Source organism: Muscardinus avellanarius (genome assembly GCF_963383645.1).
Source record: "Muscardinus avellanarius genome assembly, chromosome: 18".
NCBI classification, from domain to species: Eukaryota; Metazoa; Chordata; class Mammalia; order Rodentia; family Gliridae; genus Muscardinus; species Muscardinus avellanarius.
Genome location: NC_137804.1, coordinates 39,717,513 through 39,738,958, shown reverse-complemented (window position 1 = coordinate 39,738,958; position 21,446 = coordinate 39,717,513). Strand labels below are relative to the sequence as shown.

The 21,446-nt window shown below is 48.9% G+C and overlaps 1 pseudogene across 1 annotated transcript; it reads right to left on the bottom strand.

The window, feature by feature from the left end:
• Nucleotides 1-12,084: 12,084 nt before the first annotated feature.
• LOC308276578 (cytochrome P450 4F12-like) lies at nt 12,085-20,773 on the bottom strand (annotated as a pseudogene). The gene is made up of 8 exons: nt 20,675-20,773; nt 19,607-19,612; nt 15,604-15,670; nt 15,297-15,426; nt 13,251-13,384; nt 13,089-13,152; nt 12,850-12,932; nt 12,085-12,261 (listed from the first exon to the last, which is right to left on the bottom strand). The product of its transcript is annotated as a cytochrome P450 4F12-like (transcript).
• Between the last annotated feature and the right edge of the window lie 673 nt (nt 20,774-21,446).

Genomic DNA, 21,446 nt, shown 5'->3' with positions numbered 1-21,446 from the left:
CTTAGACCCTGTTTCAAAATAAAAAGTAAAATAGGGTTGTGAGTGTATCTCAGAGGTAGAGCACCCCTGAGTTCAATGTCTACTACTGCCAAAAAAGAAAAAGTTCTGAAGGTATTCAATCATAATGATAGATTAATATGAGTTTGCCACATTTTTATTTTGACATTGAATTAGTATCAAATCTTTTCTATTTATTTATTGAGGTACTGGGAATTGAACTCAGGAGCATTCTGCCTCCAAGCTGTATTCCCAGCCTTTTTAAAAATTTTTTATTTTTTAGTTTTTATTTTGAAAACTTAGAGTTACAGAGGTCTAAATAGCTGAGGTGAACCCATGATCCTCCTGTCTCAGCCTCCCAAGTACTAGGATTACAAAGTGCATGACTACTCCCGGCTATTACTATCATATTCTTAGAATTTATGGTCTTTTTATCATGTATATTATACCCCTCATACTTAACATTGATTTTTTTTTTTTTTTCCCAGTTCTGGGGATTGAGCTCAGAGGCATTCTACCTCTGAGCTATACACCTACAGCCCCTCTCTTTTTTTGTGGTGGTGGTACTGGAGATGGAACCCAAAGGATTTCTACCTCCGGACTATACTCCCAGACCTATTTTCTATTTTATTTGGAAATAGGGTTTCACTAAGTTGCTGAGAGCCTCACTAAGTATCTGAGGCTGGCTTTGAACCTGTGCGATCCTCCTGTCCCAGCCTCCCAAGCGCTGGATTACAAGCATGTGCCACCACGCCTGGCTTATTTCTCTTTATTTTGAAGTGGGAATTATGGCTAGACTATAAGTTCTTCAAGCAGATGTAGAACAGTTAGGGAAAAAAGCTGCTATCGTTGCACAATTATGATTGAAATGTGATTGGCAATTTACTAAACATTTGTTACTGATCTACCATTTAATAATTCCTATGATCACTGGCCCCCAAAATTTGGAGTCTTTAATACATCCTTTAATGGACAACATTGAATGTTTATAAAAATCAGTGAGATAATCAATTGCAAACTATGCACAGTTCTCTCAATATACCTTTCAGTCTATCAAACAAGATTTTGTTGGTTAAACCCTAGCATTTGGTATTTTGGCCCTAATATTTGAATGTTAATTATTGCTTGAGTAGGCTGTTTACTATTCCTCCTGTGTATTGGAATTATGTGTGATATGTACTGGTTATTCCAGAAAGTTGATAAACAATGTCAAACTCTAATTATAATGAGTCCATTGGCAGGTGCACTGTTGAACATGTTCCATGCCACAGTACTTAATAAAAATGGGAGAAATGTAGGGACCTGGACCTATAATGTTTTTTCATTTTTCATTTTTTTTTTGTGTGTGTGATGCTGGGGATGAAATCCAGGAGCCTTTGATCTCCAGGCTATACTCCCAGACCTACTTTATATATTTTATTTGGAAACAGGGTCTCACTAAGTTGCTGAGAGCCTCACTAAGTAGCTAAAGCTGGTTTCGAACCTGTGTGATCCTCCTGTCTCAGCCTCCAAGTCCTGGGATTACAAGCATGCACCACCATGCCCGGCCTATAAAGTGTTTTCTGACAGACTTGTTGCCAAACTCTAAGTACAAAGGGCTGGCCCTGAGTACAGCTACGGATCCTGAAGATAGGACATAGCTTAAGTTGGAGCCCTGCCCAGGTGACTGGAGTCCTGCCTAAGAGAAGGCTTCCAGTCCAGTGTCCTGATCCATTCTTGTGTGGAGCTTATCCATTCCTCTTCCTCCAAGTTATCCCTATCAAGTTACTTTTGTATTAACACATTAAAACCTTTTTGTTCTAATTGCTGTATAAATTTATAATATATATATATATATATATATATATATATATATATATATACTGGGTATTTGTACTTAGAGGCATTGTACCTCCAAGTTGTGCACCTGGCCTGATTTTATTTCAACTGTAAACAGGATCTCACTAGGTTTCTGAGAGCCTACCTATGTTGCTGAGGCTGGCTTTGAACCTATAATCTTCCTGTCTCAGCCTCCCAAGAACTGGGACCACAAGAATGGGTTACCATTCTTGGCAAAGTTACTATATTCTTTTTTACCCAAGGACATTCTACCTCCGAACCATGCCCCAGCCCTATTTTTTATTCTTTATTTTGAAACAGGGTCTCACTGCGTTGCAAAGGGCCTGAGTAGCTGAGGCTGTTCGAGAACCCGGATCCTTCTATCTCAGCCTCCCAAGCACTGGGATTACAAGCGTGGGCCACCACACCGGGCTGCTATGTTCTTAATAAAGACAGAGTGCCATCAGCCCTCTCTTCACCTATGTGTATTTCTTAATCGAAGATCACCCATCTCCAAAAAGATGGCCATGTAGAAGCGCCGCAGACCCTAACGTTATATATATATATGGAGTTTGAAGACTGGTGTTTCAAGTATCCATGTGACCTTCTACCTATGGCAAAGGGGGGCTATTGTATTTAATTTCTATTAATTACAAAGATTCATCACTAAAATCAGTGGGTCTGGTCAGCAACACAGCACAGTGTTCTTTTGTTGCACTGAGTGGTCTTTCTCTACCTGCTGTTGAGCTTCTGCCTCTCTTACTCTGCCATGAGACCTCTGGTGTCCTCTGCTGTGAATCACCTTTGGGTTTCCTTTGTCCATTTTCCAAGGTGATTGTGGTCTCTTTCCTGGTTTGAGGATGGTTGTTGTAAATTCTACACATTAGTGTTTCAATATTGTGACTATCATCTTCAGGCTGTCATCCTGTATTATTAATTAATGTTTTATTATCATCTGTGACTGCTGTGCCCCCCCAACGACTTTTTTATACCTTTTTATTTGTGCAATGTAATTATATATTATAATGAGATTCAAAGTGATTTAAACATAAGATTGCACACATTTTATAGTATTTCCCTTCATATACCCACCTTCCTTTCTTTCCTTCTTCTGCACTCCATGTCAGGTATTAATCTGTTTTGCTCAAAACATATCCTTCAAGCTGGGTGTGATGGCCCACAACTGTAATTTCAGCATTTGGGAAGCTGAGACAGGTGGATCACAGAATGGAGGCCAGTGCTTGGTAACTTAGCAAGACTCTTAAGAGGGGAAGCCACATGCTGGCACACAGTGTAATCTTTTGTAATTCCAGTACTTTTGAGGCTGAAACAGGATCACAGGTTTGTGTTCAGCTTCAGTGTCGCGACCCTAAGGCTCTGACCAGCAGAGCCTAGGGAAGAAACACACGAACGCCGACTTGCTGATGAAGCTACTTCCCCTTTATTCCCCGCTGCAGTTTCCTTATATACCATACCAAGCCTGTTCCCAAAATATCCACCAATCCCATTCTGCCCATGTCCATCCCATGCTCCCTAGAAGGTACCTCATAGGCGTACTGGCCTAACCATGAGGCATTACATCACAGTCCATGCATGAGGCGCGTGATACTGACAACAGCGCATGCACCAGCCAAGACCACCATCCTTGGCAGTCAGCCCGGGCGCCATCTTGGGCTGACGTGCCACACCCTGGCTTCCCACACTTCAGCAACTTAGGCCCTCTGCAAGTTTGTGAGACCCTGTTTCAAAATGAAAACTAAAATATGGGTGAGGGTACAGCTCAGAGGTAGAATGCCTCTGGGTTAAGTCACCAGTGTGCACTCACAACATAAAAGGATGGATAGATAGATGGTCAAGTAGTAGAGAGATGACAGGTGGCAGGGAGGTGACACGTTCCTTGGACTGTGCATCCTTCACTCCCAGCTGGTCTCAGTGGAGGGGTATCTGGGAACCTGGACCCCGGGGAAGACACCTACAGAGATCAACCTCCTGCCCCTCCCACCACACCACCCAGGCTGGGCTGCAGGGTATCCCCAGATATCTGCAAGAAGGTATGTACACCTGCTTGCCAGGACAACTTTCAGGAAGAACTGGCAGTTGCTCTAGGTGCCTGAAAACGGCAGACAGGAAGAGCAGAGGACACTGGGTCAAAGGGACACCGTGGCTTGGGACAGGTGAGGACAGAAGGGCTTCTGCAGCCCTAGCAGGCTGGCTCCTATTCACCCACTGGGTCCACCTCCTGCCCAGCTGCCCCCTTTCCACACCTGTTGGGGACTTTAGGGTCTGTTCTGGGGAGGAGGGTGTTTCTGAAGCACAAGGACAAGTGTGTGGTCCTGTGAGCACATGTTCATGGCACACTCTGGGATGCTTCTGCCTGTGCTGTGTGTCCCATGTGTCCCCTTTAAACCCCAGTGGTTGCCATTGCAAATTGCTAAAACCAGTGGCAAAATCGGAGAAACTTAGCTGAGCATAGTAGCACACACCTGTAATCTCAGTAACTGGGGGGCTTAGACAAGAGGGTCGCAAGTTCAAAGCTAGCCTCAGCAACATAGACCTTTGGCAACTGAGCCAGACCCGGTTTCAACCTAAGAAGTAAGGGGCCTGAAGGAATGTAGTTCAGTAGAATGCTCCTGGGGTCAATCCCCAGTGACATAAACAACCAACCAACTAAGCAAAGAAACCAAAATCCAGAAATACTTTCTCTTAGCCCGGAAGTGGGACAAGTCTGAAAACAAGACATCTGCAGAGCCACACTGCTGCTGAAGACCCAGAGAGACAATCCCTCACCTGCTAGTGGTTCCCTCTCAACCTCTGGCTCCATCTTCATGTGGCCTGCTATTTTCCAAGTGTCCTCCTGACCCCTTCCTGATGGGAACACCAGTCATTGTACTGAAATCCTACAATAACTCAGGACTATCCCGAGGACCTTGCCTTGATTAAATCAGCGAAGACCCTGTTTCCGCATAAGGTCACATTCTGAGGCTCCAAGTGGACATGAGTTCAAAGGCCGTTCTGCTTGAGCAACGCAAAGCCCTTGGGCAGGTTGATCCTTTGTCCTGAGTTAATCCCTGAGGAGTGGCAGGCAGTGAGACGAGTCAGTGGTCCATCCAGAGATGTGAGCGGAGGGAGTGAAGAGTCTCCATCACTGGATGAGGGTTTCATGGGTGTCACTTCTTCCATGTATTTCACAGAGCACCTGTATGTCATCGAGGAACCAGTGCTCCTGTGTGGAGAAGACAGCCAGAGCTGAGTCCTGAGCAGAGCAGGCGGATCGGTGTGAGGAGCTCAGAGCCCATCCTGGAATGAGCTCCTGGCAGAGGAAGAAGGGAGCCCCTCCCTCGCTGCTCTGCCGTCCTGGACCCAGCCACCCCCGAGTCTCAGCTCCAGGGGCCCATTCCAGACCCCTGCAAAGCCCACACCCCTGTGATGCTCCAGATTCACCCGCCTCTGCACTCACCTGGCCCAGTTGACCCATGAACCACTTCCGCAGGCCTCTGGGAAACACCGCAGCCGACGAGACAAGTCTTAGAAAGCACAGGTCCAGCTCAGGAAGCGGGCCAGGAGCCAGGAGGCGCAGACCAGCAGCAGGAGCAGCCAAGGAGAGGTGGCCCCGGGCCCCAGGCCCAGCCAGGAGAGGCCCAGCTGCGGCATCCTGCAGACAGGGGGAGCAGCTGAGGCCCAGGAAGGCACATGGGGAGGAACGGCATTGTGGGAAGGGCAGGAGGTGCTCCAGGATGGGAGGAAGACCAGGGAGAAAGACAGTGAGAGCATCTCAGGAGGAGGAGCTGGAAGGGAGACTGAGCCGGCCCGGCACTTCCTAAACCATTCCTGAGTGGCTATTACCCAGAAACCACTGGCTCCTGGAGCCATCCTGGCCTTGGTCAGCACCCTCCCCATCCCAGGAAGGAAGCCCTGCCCCAGCACCGCAGTCTGGCACTTTCTGTCGGGAGACCTCATGCCCACAACCTTCTCTTCCCTCCTCTGAGACTTCTGTATCAGGGTTTCCTAAGTTGGAGGCAGCTGCAAGACTGGGCTGGGTCAGCCAATCCCCAGCCTGGGCTACCTTCTCCCTGCTGGCCCAGCCAATCCCCAGTACAAGGTGTGGGGTAGACCAGCAGCACAAGGGGCACCAGGTCAGGGCCAACAGCAGGGGCACTAGATCCTTAGGACTTGCAATTCTATACGGGGCGGGGGCAAATTTCAGTGGGCAAAGGTGACCCTCAGCCGCAATGTTTACAGCCATCCCTGCCCTTCCATGTCCGGAGGGTAGGAGATAAAGGATGATCTTGGAGTGTCAGCAACCCAGGCCCAGCCTCATGCCAACATCTCCTGAGCACCCATCTCACAGTGGGCAGGGAGGAGGCTGGACCCCATGCCTGGGTGCAGGGTTAGGAGGCTCTGAGGTGGGGGCCTGTGGAGTCCAAGCCCCGCCTCCAAGCAGCCCAGGGCCTGTGCTGACACCTGAGTCCTAGGAACAGGAGCAAACAACCCAGCCCACTAGAGGATAATCTGGCTCAGATTCCAGGTTAAGGAGCCCAGCTGGAAGAGCACTTCCGGAAGTGGGGCTCGTGGGGAGGCAGGAGGGGAGGCCTGGGGGTGCTGAGTGGGGTCTGGAGAGGCTGGGGAAGGGGAGGAAGAGCCAGGTCACCAGGGGAGCCTCGTTCTGCCTCGCCTTTGCTGAGTGTGGCAGTGCCCGCCCTCCTGGGCTTAGTCCTCCCATCTGGGAAAAGGGATGTCAGATAAGGGCCTTGCAGGGGACACAGGAGGACTCTCTAGGGAAGGAGCCCCAAACCAGGGCGTGAATGAAGGGGCGGCAATGACCACTTCAGCTGCTTTAAGCTATGACTGCAATCTGCACAAGACTGCCAGTGAAGCCGGGTGCAGAAACATGACATATGCCTGTGACCCCAGTTCCTGGAGGCTGAGACAGGAGGAGGATGGTAGGGGTGAGACCAGCCTCAGCAACTTGGTGAGACCCTGCTTCAAAATAAAAAATAAATTAGTGCTGGGGGTGTTATCTCAGAGGTAGAATGCCGCTGGGTTCAAATTCCAGTTTCAATCACACACACACAGAAAAAGTCAGTGAAAAAAATCACATGCACACAGAAAAGTCAGTGAAGCCCTAGTGTGTGCTGAGCAGCATACAGAAAGTATACCTACCATGTGCAAGGATCTCCACATAAAGTGTGCCTACAGAATGCAGCCTGCTCAGCAGAGAACACGCTTATGAATCCCATCTCATGTATATAAACTGCCTAGTGGGTGCCATCAGCTCTGCATAAAGCATGCCTACTGTGTGCCAGGTGCTCACCTCACCACAGTGCCCAACGATTCTCCTGACCTTCTCCTGGTCTCTCTGAACTGGAAGGCCTGGGGATCAATCCCCAACAGAAATAAAGAGAGGATAAAGAAAAGGTTAAAAAATAAGAAAGAAGCTGGGTGTGGTGGCGCACGCTTGTAATCCCCGCGCTTGGGAGGCTGAGACAGGAGGATCGCGCAGGTTCGAAGCCAGCCTCAGCTACTTAGTGAGGCTCTCAGCAACTTAGTGAGACCCTGTTTCCAAATAAAATATTTTTTAAAAAGGTCTGGGAGTATAGCCCGGAGGTAGAAACCTCTGGGTTCCACCCCCAGTACCACCAAATAATAATAATAATAATAATAATAATAATAATAATAATAATAATAATAATAATGGAAATGAAAAGAAGGGCTCGAGACACCACAGGACTCTGGGAGGCACAGCCTGCAACATGCCGCCCATGCAGAGCAAGGGCTGGGGTTCTGATCTCTTAACATCCTTCTGCCCTGCTCAGGGCTGGAGGCCCGGCCATTGCATCTCCAGAATATGCTGCCTGCCCCGTGAGGGCCCCAACAGCGGCAACATACACACGTGCACACACTGACACACGCATTTGTGAAGTTGCACAAATACACAGTTACACACAGAGTCACAAACCAGGGGGGGCGGAGGTGCACGCACGCCTGTGATCCTAGTGCTTGGGAGGGAGACAGGAGGATCACAGGTTCGAGGTCATTCTCAGAACAACAAAATAAAGTTGGAGGTGTAGCTCAGAGGTAGAACATCCTGAGTTCAATACTCAGTACCAAATTTAAAAGAAAAAAGAAAGCCACAAACCCACACTCACACATAAATAGAGAATGTGGTCCCCAGGTGGACCAGCAGAGGGAGCCTCCTCCACACTCAGGCGAGGAAGAGCCCCAGGTCCCCGGTGGACACCAGTTTGGCCTTGTGTCCAGTGTATTCCTCCAGGAAGAACCGTTGCATGGCGTGATCATTCTGTCTCACTTTTCGTGTGCCGCCATCCTGTCTTCCACAGCCGCTCCTCAATCTGCAGAAGTCTACCAGAAATGTGTGAGGTCCCCGCAACTGCAGAACCCCATCAGCACTTGTGACTTTTCTTATTTAGTTAATCAATTAATTATTGTGGCAGTGAAGGTTGAACCCAAGGCATTCTACCTCTCAGCTATACCCTCAGCCCTATTATTTATTTAATTTTTTGGAAACAGGGTCTCACTAGTTTGTAAGGGCCTCACTAAGTAACTGACGCTGGGTGCAAATCTGCAATACTGTCTCAGCCTCCACGTACTGGGATTATAAGTGTGTGCCACCATGCCCAGATTTTCTGTTCTTTTTACATGCATTTTATGGAGGTACTGGGGACTGAATTCAGGGGCATTCTGCCACATAGCTATATACCCAGCCCTATTTTTTTATTTTTATTTTGAAAAAGGGTCTCGCTAGGTTGATGAAAGCTTCACTACTTGCCGAGGTTGTCTTCAAACCTGTGATCCTCCTGTCTCAGCCTCCCAAGTACTAAGATTACAGGTGTTCCCTACCACAACCTGCTCTACATACAAAAAAATTTTTTTTTTGGTGGTACTGGGGTTCCTGGAAACCCTTCTACCTCCGGGCTACACTCCCAGACTTATTTTTATAATTTTTATTTGGAAACAGGGTCTCTTAAGCCAGCGAGGCTGGCTTCGAACCTGCGTGATCCTCCTGTCTCCGCCTCCCAAGCGTGGGCATTACAAGCGTGCGCCACCATGCCCGACCTACATACAAATTTTTATTGGAGTGTTGTAATTGTACGTGATAGTGAGATTAATACTGACATATTCATATATGCAATGCAGTTATGAAGCATATTTTCATGGAGTTCTTCATCAGTTTATCTCTAAACAGAAAAATACATCAACATAAGACATTGGAACATAAGTATTAAGATTACATGTAGTTAAAAACAGGAGGTAAAGCTGGGCGTGGTGGTGCACGCTTGTAATCCCAGCATTCGGGAGGCTGAGACAGGAGGATCGTGGTTCGCAGACAGCCTCAGCTACTTAGTGAGGCCCTCTGCAACTCGGCAAGACCTGGTTTCAAAATAAAGAATAAAAAATAGGGCAGGAGATGTAGCTTGGAAGTCAAATGCCCCGGGTTCCATCCCCAGACCTGCAAAAAACAAAACAAAACAAAAACAAACAAACAAACAAACAAACAAAACAAAAAACCAGGAGGTATGTATAAGAAAATATTAACAGTGGTTATTAGGCATGTTGGGATTGTAGATGATTTTTATCTCTTACATTTCTTTGTATTTTTATTTGTGGATATACATCATTTTGGAATAAGAAATGCATTTGAAGAGCTGGGCATGGTGGTGCACTCCTGTAATCCCAATACTTGAGAAGCTGAGACAGGAGGATTTCAGGTTCACAGCGAATCTTAGCAACTTAGTGAGACTCTCAACCTAGCAAAACCTGTTTAAAAATAAAAGTGGTTGGAATGTAGCTCGGTGGTAGGGTGCCCCTGGGTTCAATCTCCAGTACAGAAAAAAAAGAAAGGAAAGAAGAGAGAGAGAGAGAGAGAGAGAGAGAGAGAGAGAGAGAGAGAGAGAGAGAGAGAGAGAGAAGAGGGAAGGAAAAAAGGAAAAAATAAAAAGAAATGTACTGGAAGTGAGGATGTTAAAGGCACACAAAACCAAATGTGACTTTTCACCCATATTATAAATCTCTTTCATCTCTTTGTGCAGAACTCCTCAGTTTTTTTACAGCCAGTAAATTTCCCAGGTCCCCAATCTGGGCCTGCAGATCTCGGCCCCAGAGGGGGGCAGCCGCTGTCCGTGGTGCTGACAGGCGGCCCCGCCCCAACCCTGAGGTAGCCCTGGAAACATTCAGGGAGGAATGAAGTTCCTGTTGTGCCCCTTTGGGAAAGAAAACAAAACAAAACTTTTTTTCTGTTCTAAGTTTAGGAGGAGTGTCATCCTGGGTTATAATTTCTCAGTTAATGGGTATTTAGAAGTTACTGAATGCGAGCCGGGCGTGGTGGCGCACGCTTGTAATCCCCGCCCTTGGGAGGCTGAGACAGGAGGATCGCACAGGTTCGAAGCCAGTCTCAGCTACTTAGTGAGGCTCTTGGCAACTTAGTGAGACCCTGTTTCCAAATAAAATATAAAATAGGTCTGGGAGAATAGCCTGGAGGTAGAAAGGCCCTGGGTTCCACCCCAGTACCACCAAAAAAAAAAAAAAAAAGTTACTGAATGCAATCCAGGCGTGGTGGCACATGCTTTGGGAGGCTGAGACAAGAGGATCTCAGGAGGGTAAGGGCCAGCCTCAGCTACTTAATGAGGTCCTCCACAAGTTAGTGAGACCCCATCTCAAAATAAAGAATAAAAATAGAGCTGGGAGCCGGGCGTGGTGGCGCATGCTTGTAATCCTCGCTCTTGGGAGGCAGAGACAGGAGGATCGCGCAGGTTCGAAGCCAGCCGCGCTGGTGTAAGAGACCCTGTTTCAAAAATATAAAATAGATCTGGGAGTGTAGCCCGGAGGTAGAAGGGCTTCCAGGAACCCCAGTACCACAAAAAAAAAAAAAAATAGGGCTGGGAGTGTAGCTTAGAGGTTCACTGGTAGCCCCTGGGTTCACTCCGCAGGACCATATAAAAAGAGAAGCTACTGAATGTGATAATATAATTATTTTTGTAGTGCTGGGGATTAAACCCAGCAACATTCTGCCTCTGAGCTACACCACCAGGATTTTGTATTTTGAAACAGCGTCTCACTAAACCCAGCAACATTCTGCCTCTGAGCTACACCACCAGGATTTTGTATTTTGAAACAGCGTATCACTAATTTGCTGAGGACCTCACTAATTGCTGAGGCTGGCTTTGAACTTGCAATACCTCTATCACCGCCTCCTAAGTACAGAGATTACAAGCTCACACCAAGAAAGGGGATTTGCAGGATGTGTCCATCGCATAAGAAAGACACTTCCTGAGCCCCGTCCCACAGGACCAGGGTAAAATGACGGGAAAGAGCCTGCGCGTTGAGCTCAGCTTGTGCGGACACTGCCCGGTGACCGCGGACACCAAAGCCTTCCCCTTCATTTCACAGAACCCGGCAGCAGAAGGGGAAAGGCCTCCTCGCTCCAGAACACCTTCTTCACTTTATACAAATACGCTTTCCCACAGGATCACTAACACCCCAGCCAAGACAGCCATACGAGAAACGGTATGAAGGACAGAAGGATCATCAACCCTGCCGCAGTGGAGTAGACACACAGAGAGCGCCATGGTCAGACACGCATTTTATATATTTTAAGGCAGGTGAACTTCAACATGGAAATTTAACAACACTAGAAACAGTAAGAGTCCTGAGGCATGGAAAGATTGGGTCATTAGGAGAGGAGAGTAAAGAGCAGGTGGCTGAAATCTAGGGCTGAGTCTCAAGGCGCCCATTCCTGCTCAGACACCTCCCATGGCTCCCTTTGACCCACCAGATTGAAAAAGATAAGAAATTTTTTAAAATGCATGTATATATATTTGGTTCTGGAGGTTCAACTCAGGGGTATTCCACCTCCAAATACATCCCCGTCCCTCCCTATTTTTTTTTTTTATTTTAAAACAGGGTCTCACAAAGTTGTGATACACACGCTCACCAAGGGCCTCAATAAGTTGCTGAGTCTGGCCGCAAACCCGCGGTCCTCCTGTCTCAGTCCCCCAAGTACTGGATGACAAGCGTGCATCACTCTGCCCGGCACACAAAATCCATATTTGAGCAAAGGAGAACTCACTACCCGTGCGGGTGCCCTGTGACCCACCAGATCTTGGGCCCAAAGACACCAGCCTCAACCCAAGGCCACCTCCTGGATCCTGGTCCCCCAGGACCCCCAGCCGGCACCGAGGACCAGACACTGGTGATGGAGTTTATTCCTGGGGGTGGCCGGGGAAGGAGCGCAGAGTCAGGTGGGTCCGAGGGTTACTGTGCTCCCGCGCGCAGCGGCTCCACGCGCAGCCAGAGCCCGTCCTCGTGCGCAGGATCATCTCATTCTTCCTGCGAGGGTCCTTGGCGTCTGGCAGGAAGCGGAAGCGCAGCAGAGTCAGTGCCAGCACCGCCTTGATCTCAGTCATGGCGAACGCCTGCCCGATGCAGTCCCTGTGGGCAGAGGGGGCTCTGAGCGCCGGGACCCCGGCCAGGCCCTGTGGCTACCACCATCTGCTAGGGGATGGGAGCTCAGCCCAGTCCACCCAAGGGGCAGCGAGGGGGCTAATCCGGGACCCCATGTGGGCGTCCATGGGCCTGAGCCTGGCCCAGACCGCAGCCCCAACTCAGACCAGCAGCGAACAGGACGCACGCACCCCTCTACCTAGGACCTTGGGGAGGGGCTGTGAGGACACGTGCCCCTTTCCTGACATCTTGGGGAGATGCTCAAAGCACATGCATCCCTTTGCTGGGGTCTCGGCAGGGGCTCTGAGCACATGGACCCCTTTTCCCAAGGACCTTGGTGAAGGGCTCAGAGCACACGCACACTTTACCTGGCAATCTTGAGCGGTCTCTGCGCACACATATCACTTTTCTTGCAATATTGGGGAGACAGCGATGAGCACCCGCACCCTTTGCCTGGGATCTTGTTCACCCCTCAGAACCTCCCAAACATGCACCCATCAGTGGGACCTGGGCTCTGGCGAGGCACCTCCTGCACACCCTGCACCCGTACCCACCTCCAATACCCGCTGCCCCCACCTGGGCCCCGTGGAGAAGGGCATAAAAGCCAGAGGCGACCTCTTCTGGGAGTTCTCTGGGTCAAAGTGAAGGGAATCATAGATCTGGGGGTGGCATGAGACAGGGCTGCTGGCAGAGGTCTCAGCACAGCTGGCCTCCCCCAGAAAAGACAGGTTTGGAGCCATGGAGGGTGAGCATCTGACTTCCAAGTCATGTGGGTGCCCCCTCTCTAGGCCCTAGGGATGGGGAAAGGGCAGCACCTCAGGGTCCAGCCAGACGAAGGGTTGTGATGGATCTCGACGATGCTGATGACGCAGATGATCCCTGCCAGAAAGGAGGATACAGTGAGGGCCAGAGAGAGCCTTGCTGCCCCATGGGACCACCATCACGCCCAGGAGCCTCCTCCCCCTCCATGGGGGCACCTTTGGGGATGACCCGGCCATCCGGGAGCACAACGTCCTCGGTGCAGCCGTGGGAGATGACAGGGACAGGGGGATGTAGCCACAGACTCTCCTTGATGCACATGGTCAGGAAGGGCAACTGGGCCAGGTCGTCCCTAAGGAAACCCCAAATTATCCAGGGATTAAAAAAAAAACAACAAAGACTCCCCCATCTCACTGCCACCAGGGGGACTCTCTTACCAATGTCTCTCTGACCCTTTGTCTTAAACACAATTAATTCCAGATGCATCAAAGATTTAAGCAAAGGAAATCAAAATCACAAAAATACTAGAAGAAAACTTGACCTGGCATTCTTAGAAGCATTTCTGAACAAAATGCAGCATCCAGAGGGTGAACGTAGAAGTGTTGATACAAGCCGGGTGTGGTGGCCCACACTTGTAATCCCAGCATTTGGGATGCTGAGACCGGAGGATCACAGTTCGTGGACAGCCTCAGCTACTTAGGACCTCCGCAGCTTAGTGAGGCCCTGTTTCAAAATAAAGAATAAAAAAAATAGGGCTGGGGGTATAGCTGGGAGGTAGAATGCCTCTGGGTTCCATCACTATTACAGCCAAAAAAAAAGTGTTGATACATTGTCATGGAAAAATTTTTTTTGTAGTACTAGAGGTTTTACCCAGGGGGATTCTACCTCTGAGCTACACCCTCAGTCTTATTTTTATTCTTTATTTTGAAGTAGGGTGTCACTAAATTGCAGATGGCCTCATTAAGTAGCTGAGGCTGGCCGAGAACCTGCAATCCTCCTGTCTCAGCCTCCCAAGTACTGAGATTACAAGCATACACCACCATGTTTGGCTATGAAAAAGTATAGTATATAATGAACTAAGAAAAGTGAAAAATACTCCCCATAATTTGCTTATATGTTAGTTGGAATAAATATGATCCATACCACACTCTAGGGTGGGGTCGATTAATATTATAAAATGGGTAATTCTTTATAATTTAATCAACATATTCAATGCAACCTAAAAAAAGTCTAGCTGGACTTTTTGTTACAACTAACAATTGTACTCTAATTGGAAGAGATAAAATCCGTCAATTGTTGGATCAATATAAAAATGAAAATACCTATAGAGAAACTCAGTCTAGTAGATATTAAGAACTATTCTAAAAGCATAGCAAAAAAATGAAATGAAATTATAGTACGGCACCAAGCACAGCTGAACGCCTCCTCTCCACCCCTCGCCAGCCTCTCGCCAAGTCTGTCCCCTGGACCCCAGTACCTGGCCCATCCCCCCCCACTTTCTCTGACAGCCCCCAGCCAGGGGCCAAGTGTGGGCATCCCCTAGTGCCAACTGTGGAGAGGTTTAAACATTAACATTTGAGCCAGGCATGGTGGCGCACGCTTGTAATCCCACTAATTGGAAGGCTGAGACCATAGGATTGCAGGTTTGTGGCCAGCCTCAGCTACTTAATAAAGCCTTCTGTAACTTAGTGAGACTTTGTTTCAAAATAAAGAATATAAAATAGGGCTGGGGGTGTAGCTCAGAGTTAGAATGCCCTTGGGTTCCATCCCCAGTATTGCAAAAGAATAAAAAGAATAAACATTAACATGTGGAGAGATTTCAACATTATCACGTGGAGAGGTTTCTGCTGAACTGTAGAAGAGTGAAGGTCTTGGGTGGAAAGTGCCGGGTTGGGCAGAGAGTGAGGGCGAGGAGGACTGAACCGCAGGCTGGCCTCTGTTCTATTTATGGCGTCACTGATTCTATGCAGCCCTGGGTGGGGAGATGCCCTTCAACTTATAAAGGGGACAAGGAGTCCAAAAAGGAAAATGGGTTTTGCTAATATCACCTAGCCAGAGCGTGAGGCAATGGATCTGGATCTCAGAGCACTCTGTCCACAAAGGCTACATGTCCCTCGCTGGCCAGGCTGGGTACCAGCCCCACCTCTGGGCTCCGGCCCCACTCCCACCAGCCAATATGGAGGACTCAGCACTAACCTCTCCCCTCGCCCTCTCAGGAGCACAGCAACGCCAGGGCTCAGGATCGGCCCGGGACCCGCGCTCACCACTCGATCTCCTGGGGCTCCCGGGCCCTCAGCAGCTCCTGCACCTCCTGCCGGCAGCGCTCCTGGTGCTCCGGGTGCCTCGCCAGGTTGTACAGGACCCAGGAGAGGACACTGGCCGTGGTGTCGTGGCCTGAGGGGCAGCCGGGCAGCCGTGGGTCTCTGGGCTGCTTCAGCACCGGAGGGTGGACAGCGCCCACCCAGGGAGGCCCAGGGAGGATGGGGAAGGGAGGCTGGCACAGGGAGGGACCCAGGGGCCACCCGCCACGATGGAGGGGCCCGCCCCTGTGCCCCACACTGGGACCCTCACCCCCAAACATGAAGGTGTCGGCCTCCGCTCGGATGTCCTCGTCAGACAAGGCCTTGCCATTTTCATCCTGAGACGGGGCGAGACCCTCGAGTCACACCAGGTCTAGGAGCCTGAGTCTAACCTGACACTGCCTCTGAAGATCTGTCTTCCAGCCAGAATCCCAGGCCCACTCACACCTCCCTCGGCCACCGTGGACAGATTCCCACCCCACAGCCACCCTCCTGGCCTCCTGAGTCATGTCCCTGATTGGAAGAACAATGATTTCTTGAAATATGCACATACATATATATACGTGTGTGTGTGTGTGTGTGTGTGTGTGTGTGTGTGTGTAATGTGTGGTACATAGGGGCATTCTACCTCTGAGTCACACCATCACCACTATTTTATTTTTATTTTGAAACAGGATCTCACTAAGATGCAGAGGGCCTCAACAAGTTGCTGAGGCTGGCCACAAACTCATGATCTTCCTGACTCAGATTCCAAAGTAGTGGGACTACAGGCTTGTGCCACCACACCCAGCTAGATATTTTCATGTTTGTGTATTTCTTTCTTTCTTTCTTTTTTTTTTTTTTTTTGGTGGTACTGGAGATGGAACCCAGGGGCCTTCTACCTCCGGGCTACACTCCCAGACCTATTTTATATTTTATTTGGAAACAGGGTCTCTTAAGCCAGCTGAGGCTGGTTTTGAACCTGCACGATCCTCCTGTCTCAGCCTCCTAAGTGTGGGGATTACAAGCGCGCATCACCACACCCAGCTATGTTTGTGTATTTCTTAAGGAGATTGGTGGCACATGCCTATAATCCCAGTACTTGGGAGAGTGAAATAGGAGGATTGCAGGCTCGAGGACAGTCTCAGCAAATAGTAAGACTCTCATTAGCCTAGTGAGTCCATTTTAAAATAAAAATGGAGTGTAGATCTCAGGTAGAATGTCTCTGGATTCTATCTCAAGTACCAGGAAAAAAGGAAAGAAAGAAAGAAAGAAGAAAGAAAAAAGTAAAGAAGTTGACTCTGGCTCCAGTGAGCCACGCCAGGCCTGGACAGTGCCCTCCCCAGCCCAGGAAGGCAGCGCAGCCCCACCAGCCCAGCCTGCGCCTTCTGTCCAGCAGCCCGTGGCCCAGGACTTCCTCTCTCTCTTGTGCTTGGTTGCTTATTTAGAAGCGGCTGCAGGAAGCTGGACTGGGCTGGCCAGCCAATCCCCTAGGGCCCAGTGTCTCTTCCGTCCCGGGCAAGCCACCAGGACGAGGGCTGCGGCCAGCTGTGTGCAGTGGGGCAAGTCAGGGCCACAGACGTGATATGCACCGCGTCCTTTGACTCGGCACTGCAGACTCAGGGGTGGGAGGCACGTTTCAGGGAGGGCAAAGGTGACTCTCAGCCCCAAGTTTACAGCCATCCTGCCCTTCCACGTCCAAAGTACAGAAGGCAAAAGGTGAGGGCCAGGAGCCCAGGGGCAGCACAGCCTTGTCCCGGAACACCTCCTGAGCTCCTCCCTAAGAATGGGCGAGGCCAGGACTGGTGGCCCATGCCTGTGATCCCGGTACTTGGGAGACTGAGACAGGAGGATTGCAGGTGTGAGGCTAGCCTCAGCAACTTAGTGAGATTCTGTTTCAAAATAAAAAATGAAACAGGAGCCGGGTGTGGTGGTGCATGCCTGTAATCCCAATCCTTGGGAGGCTGAGTTGGGAAAGGAGAAAGTTAACCTTCATGGGCTGCAAATACTTAAATAGTGGTCCAGTTATGTTGTACCTGTGGGCTTGTGAATCTTCAAAAAAAATCAATATGGGATTGCAATTAGGGAATAAAGGAATTTCAGTTAGCGAGGCCCTCTGGAATGATGGGTCCAAGGGCAGTTAGGGTGAAAAAGAGGGAGTTTTTACACCGGTGGGCCGAGGCTGGCAGGCGGGCTTACAGGGGTTGAAATGTGACAGTCATCAAAGTTGGGTACAAGGGGAGAAGGGGGAAACCCCTGAGTTACTGAGGTCTGTGTCTTTTACAAGCACTTTCTGGATTCCTGTCCACCTGCAAGCCAGCCGCTTATCTCTAGTTACATTCCTGAGTTTAGGCTTAGTTTTCTGCTCCCTCCCCTAGTCCAGCGAGCTGATGCTTAGCAGAGAAAAGAAAGTGGCTTGCAAGTTAGTGGGACTAGCCCCTCTGGGGCGTAAGCAAAGCATCAGCCTGCTGAGAGGGACAGGACAACTTAATTTAAGTACTTCTCTGGTTTTTATTACGCAAGCCTTCTAGGTTTATTTGTTTTTGTTTTTGTTTTTTTGCGGTACTAGGGATGGAACCCAGGGCATCCTACCTCCGAGCGACACCCCCAGCCTTGTTTTTTATTCTTTATTTTGAAACAGGGTTGCAAAGGGCCTAAGTAGCTGAGGCTGTCCACGAACCCGGGTCCTCCTGTCTCAGCCTCCCAAATGCTGGGATTACAAGTGTGCGCCACCACGCCCGACTAAGGCCTGTTGGTTATACTTCCCCTTTCCCTCCTCTCTGAATTACATGGCCAGGGGTCAGACTGTGTATGGCCAAGGGGCTGGAGAGCCGCATTTAACTACCTGGACCATTCCACTGATTAAAGAGAGACCCTCTGAACCTGCTTTTTGGCCTCTGGTCTCCAGAGTTTCTTTTGTCTCTGAAATCTGACTGTGGGAAACACTCTCCTGCAACACAGAGGAAAAGATGAATTTCAGCTTTTTATTTTAGTAACTTTTTAAGGTCTACTACAGGGTCATAGACCTGGGGTGGGATGAGACAGGGCTGCTGGGTGGCCACCCCAGAAAAGACAGCTATGGCATTAGAGGGTGAGCATCTGACTTCCAGGTCAGGTGCATGCCCCCTCCCCAGGCCCCAGGGATGGGGGTGGGCGGCAGCACCTGAGTCCAGCCAGACTGAAGGGTTGTGATGGATCTCTGTGAGGGAGGAAGAGACAGTGAGGACCAGGCCTTAGGCTCTGCACCCTCACCAGGAGCCTCCTTCCCTGCCACAGGACACCTTTGGGGATGACTCAGCCACCCGGGAACACAAGGTCCTGGGCACAGCAGCAGGAGACGGCAGAATGGGGGGTGCAGCCGCAGACTGACCTTGATGCACATGGTCAGGAAGAGCAACTGGGTCAGGTTGTCCCTAAGGAACCCCCAAATTATCCAGGGAAAAAACAGACTCCCCGCTCACACTGCCGCCAGGGGGACCCTCTTACCACCTGTCCCTCTGACCCTTTGTCCTATAACACAATTCCAGATGCATCAAAGATTTAAGCAAGAGGAAATAAAAATCACAAAAATACTAGAAGAAAACTTGACCTGGTGTTTTCAGAAGTATTTCTAAGCAGCTGAACATGGCAGCACATGCTTGTAATCCCAGTACTTGGGAGACAGGAAGATCACAGGCTCACAGCCAGCCTCAACAATCTCAGAGTGTGTGTGTGTGTGTGTGTGTGTGTGTGTGTGTGTGTGTACATACTTTCTTGTTTTTGTGGTACTGGAGGTGGAACCCAAGGGCTTTTCTACCTCCGTGCTATACTTCCAGACATATTTTATACTTTATTTGGAAACAGGATCTCACTAAGTTGCTGAGAGCCTCACTAAGTAGCCGAGGCTGGCTTCGAACCTATGCGATCCTCCTGTCTCAGCCTCCCAAGCGCGGGGATCACAAGCGTGCACCACCACGCCCATCTCTCAAACCACATATTTTCAAATACTACATTTATTTCTATATTTTATTTTATTACAAGCCTAGAGAAGGAATCATCATTTCAATACATGTTAAAGCTCAAAGCTAAAAAACAGGCTGAGACCTAAGAAAATTCTTATATATAATACTTATGTTACTTATGCTAATATTTATCTACATTACTTTTCATGTATTTTGGATATAACACAGGGAACGCACACAGAAGTCAGGAGCGCAGAGTTCTCAGGGGCTGAGCCTCCAGGGGACTGTCCACAAAACTCTTATGGCCACTGTTAGGTCCGAGAGACGCCCTTTCCCCAACAACAGAGAACTCACCAGAAGCTGTAAATCACAGGCAGGGTTTATTGCAGCACCGCAGAAACTGGCATACCAGGGTCTAATCTCCTTAACCAGCACACAGGCCAGTCCTCAGAGAAGAGACCCCGACCACATTTCAAGCTCTACATTTATAGTCGCAGAAGGGGTATTCACGTGGGGTTCATATCTATTCAAGAAACCTTGGGACAGGATGTAGCCCCGATTCAAGAAAACTTGGGACAGAATGTTAGGATGTTATCTCCCTTGTACAGGGTGTGAGCCCCGATTCAAGAAAGCTTGGGACAGGATGTTAGGATGTTATCTCCTTGTACCGGGTGCGAGCCCAGTCTTGAGGCTTCACTGTAGATAAGGGAGTGACACAGGCAGGCTTTCAGTTTACTTCAAGGAAATATTTTTCTACTTTTAAACTTAAAAGAAACAACTCTTTTAACATTTCTTAATAACAGGTATGGAATAAGCAACAGTTCTACAGAAGCAGTTTTAAAGAAGCAGGAGCTTGTAGTTTCCTCTAACTTAATTGTATCTCTTAACATCCCAACATCTTAATTTTATAAGGAGAGGGATACAGGTTTTAGATGAATTAACTAGTAACAACAGCTGCGTGTGAGAAAAGCCAAAGGATTAGTCTCAAAAACAACTTTTTGTTTTACACTTAACAGCAAAGAACTCCACTGCTCATCACTTCTCAAGCTGTTTATCATGCCAATAAGTTTTCTGAGAGATGTCTATGCAGGGAAGGACCTTCAGCGAGAGGACCTTGAAGGCCATTTGGCAAGACTCCTAGCTCACTGATTAGAGGAAGTGTGCCTGCCTTCCAGCCTGGCATTACAAGCTGCTTCTCAGGAGTCAGAGTTGCTTCATTAACCCTTTAAGCAGGAGCCTGCACTTCAGTACTCTCACAATGTATGATTACAATTCACCAATTAAAAGGGGAGGGCGCTGGCTCTCACAGGCAGCATTCTTACAGCCACATCCTTGTGCCAGGCTCTGCCCCTGCCCCCCATCCCCACACCAATGTTCAGACCTTGCCTTACTCTGTCAACTCTGCAGTGAATTGGACTTGACACGAATGGACTCGCTCAGTGTGCTCCCTGGTTTTTGGCTACGTTTATTCAGTGTGTCTTTGGAGAGGTCTCTGGACGCCATGAACAGCTCTTCCGTCATTCACGCTCACGGCCGTGTAGAATTCTGTTTGGTGAAGATGCCACAGTTCATGGGGTCCAGCCGGCTGTGGACGGCTGCTGTTTCCAGTGTGGCTCTTACAGGGGGAGCTGCAATTTCAAGATATTTCCTCTCTCTGGTGACGGATTGGTAGTAGAGTGCTGCAGACGTGTGCTTGAGCCTCAGCACTGCAATAAAAAATATCATCAATATACCTGTTTTTCTCATGCATCTAGCCATCTCTGACTTCAGTTTTGTCCCTGAATTTATTTCATCTTTGAACAACTTTAAGGATTGCTTTGGCAGCTGAATATTTTATAAGAGTAGACCTACAATGATATATCTTTTGGACAATTACTAAGAGTTTTAGGTCTCTCTTATCTGTTTGGTGCAGATTTCTTATAAGAGACAGGGATCCACCATGTTAAAGCACTGTGCACATAGAATTCACACCCAGCCTTCCCGTTCTGACTTCTCCCCTACACAGTAAACGTACCATGAACTTTGTTTTAGCCAACTAACTGTGACTATATAAGAAATACAGTTCACACTCTAAGAAATTTATGTCATTTTCAGAAGTGAAGGTACACTGCACACATGCCCTGACACCCAAACACTGTCGGATTGGGGCTCCATCCAGCCTGAAGCCAGAGACCTCTAATCTTGCCTGCTCATG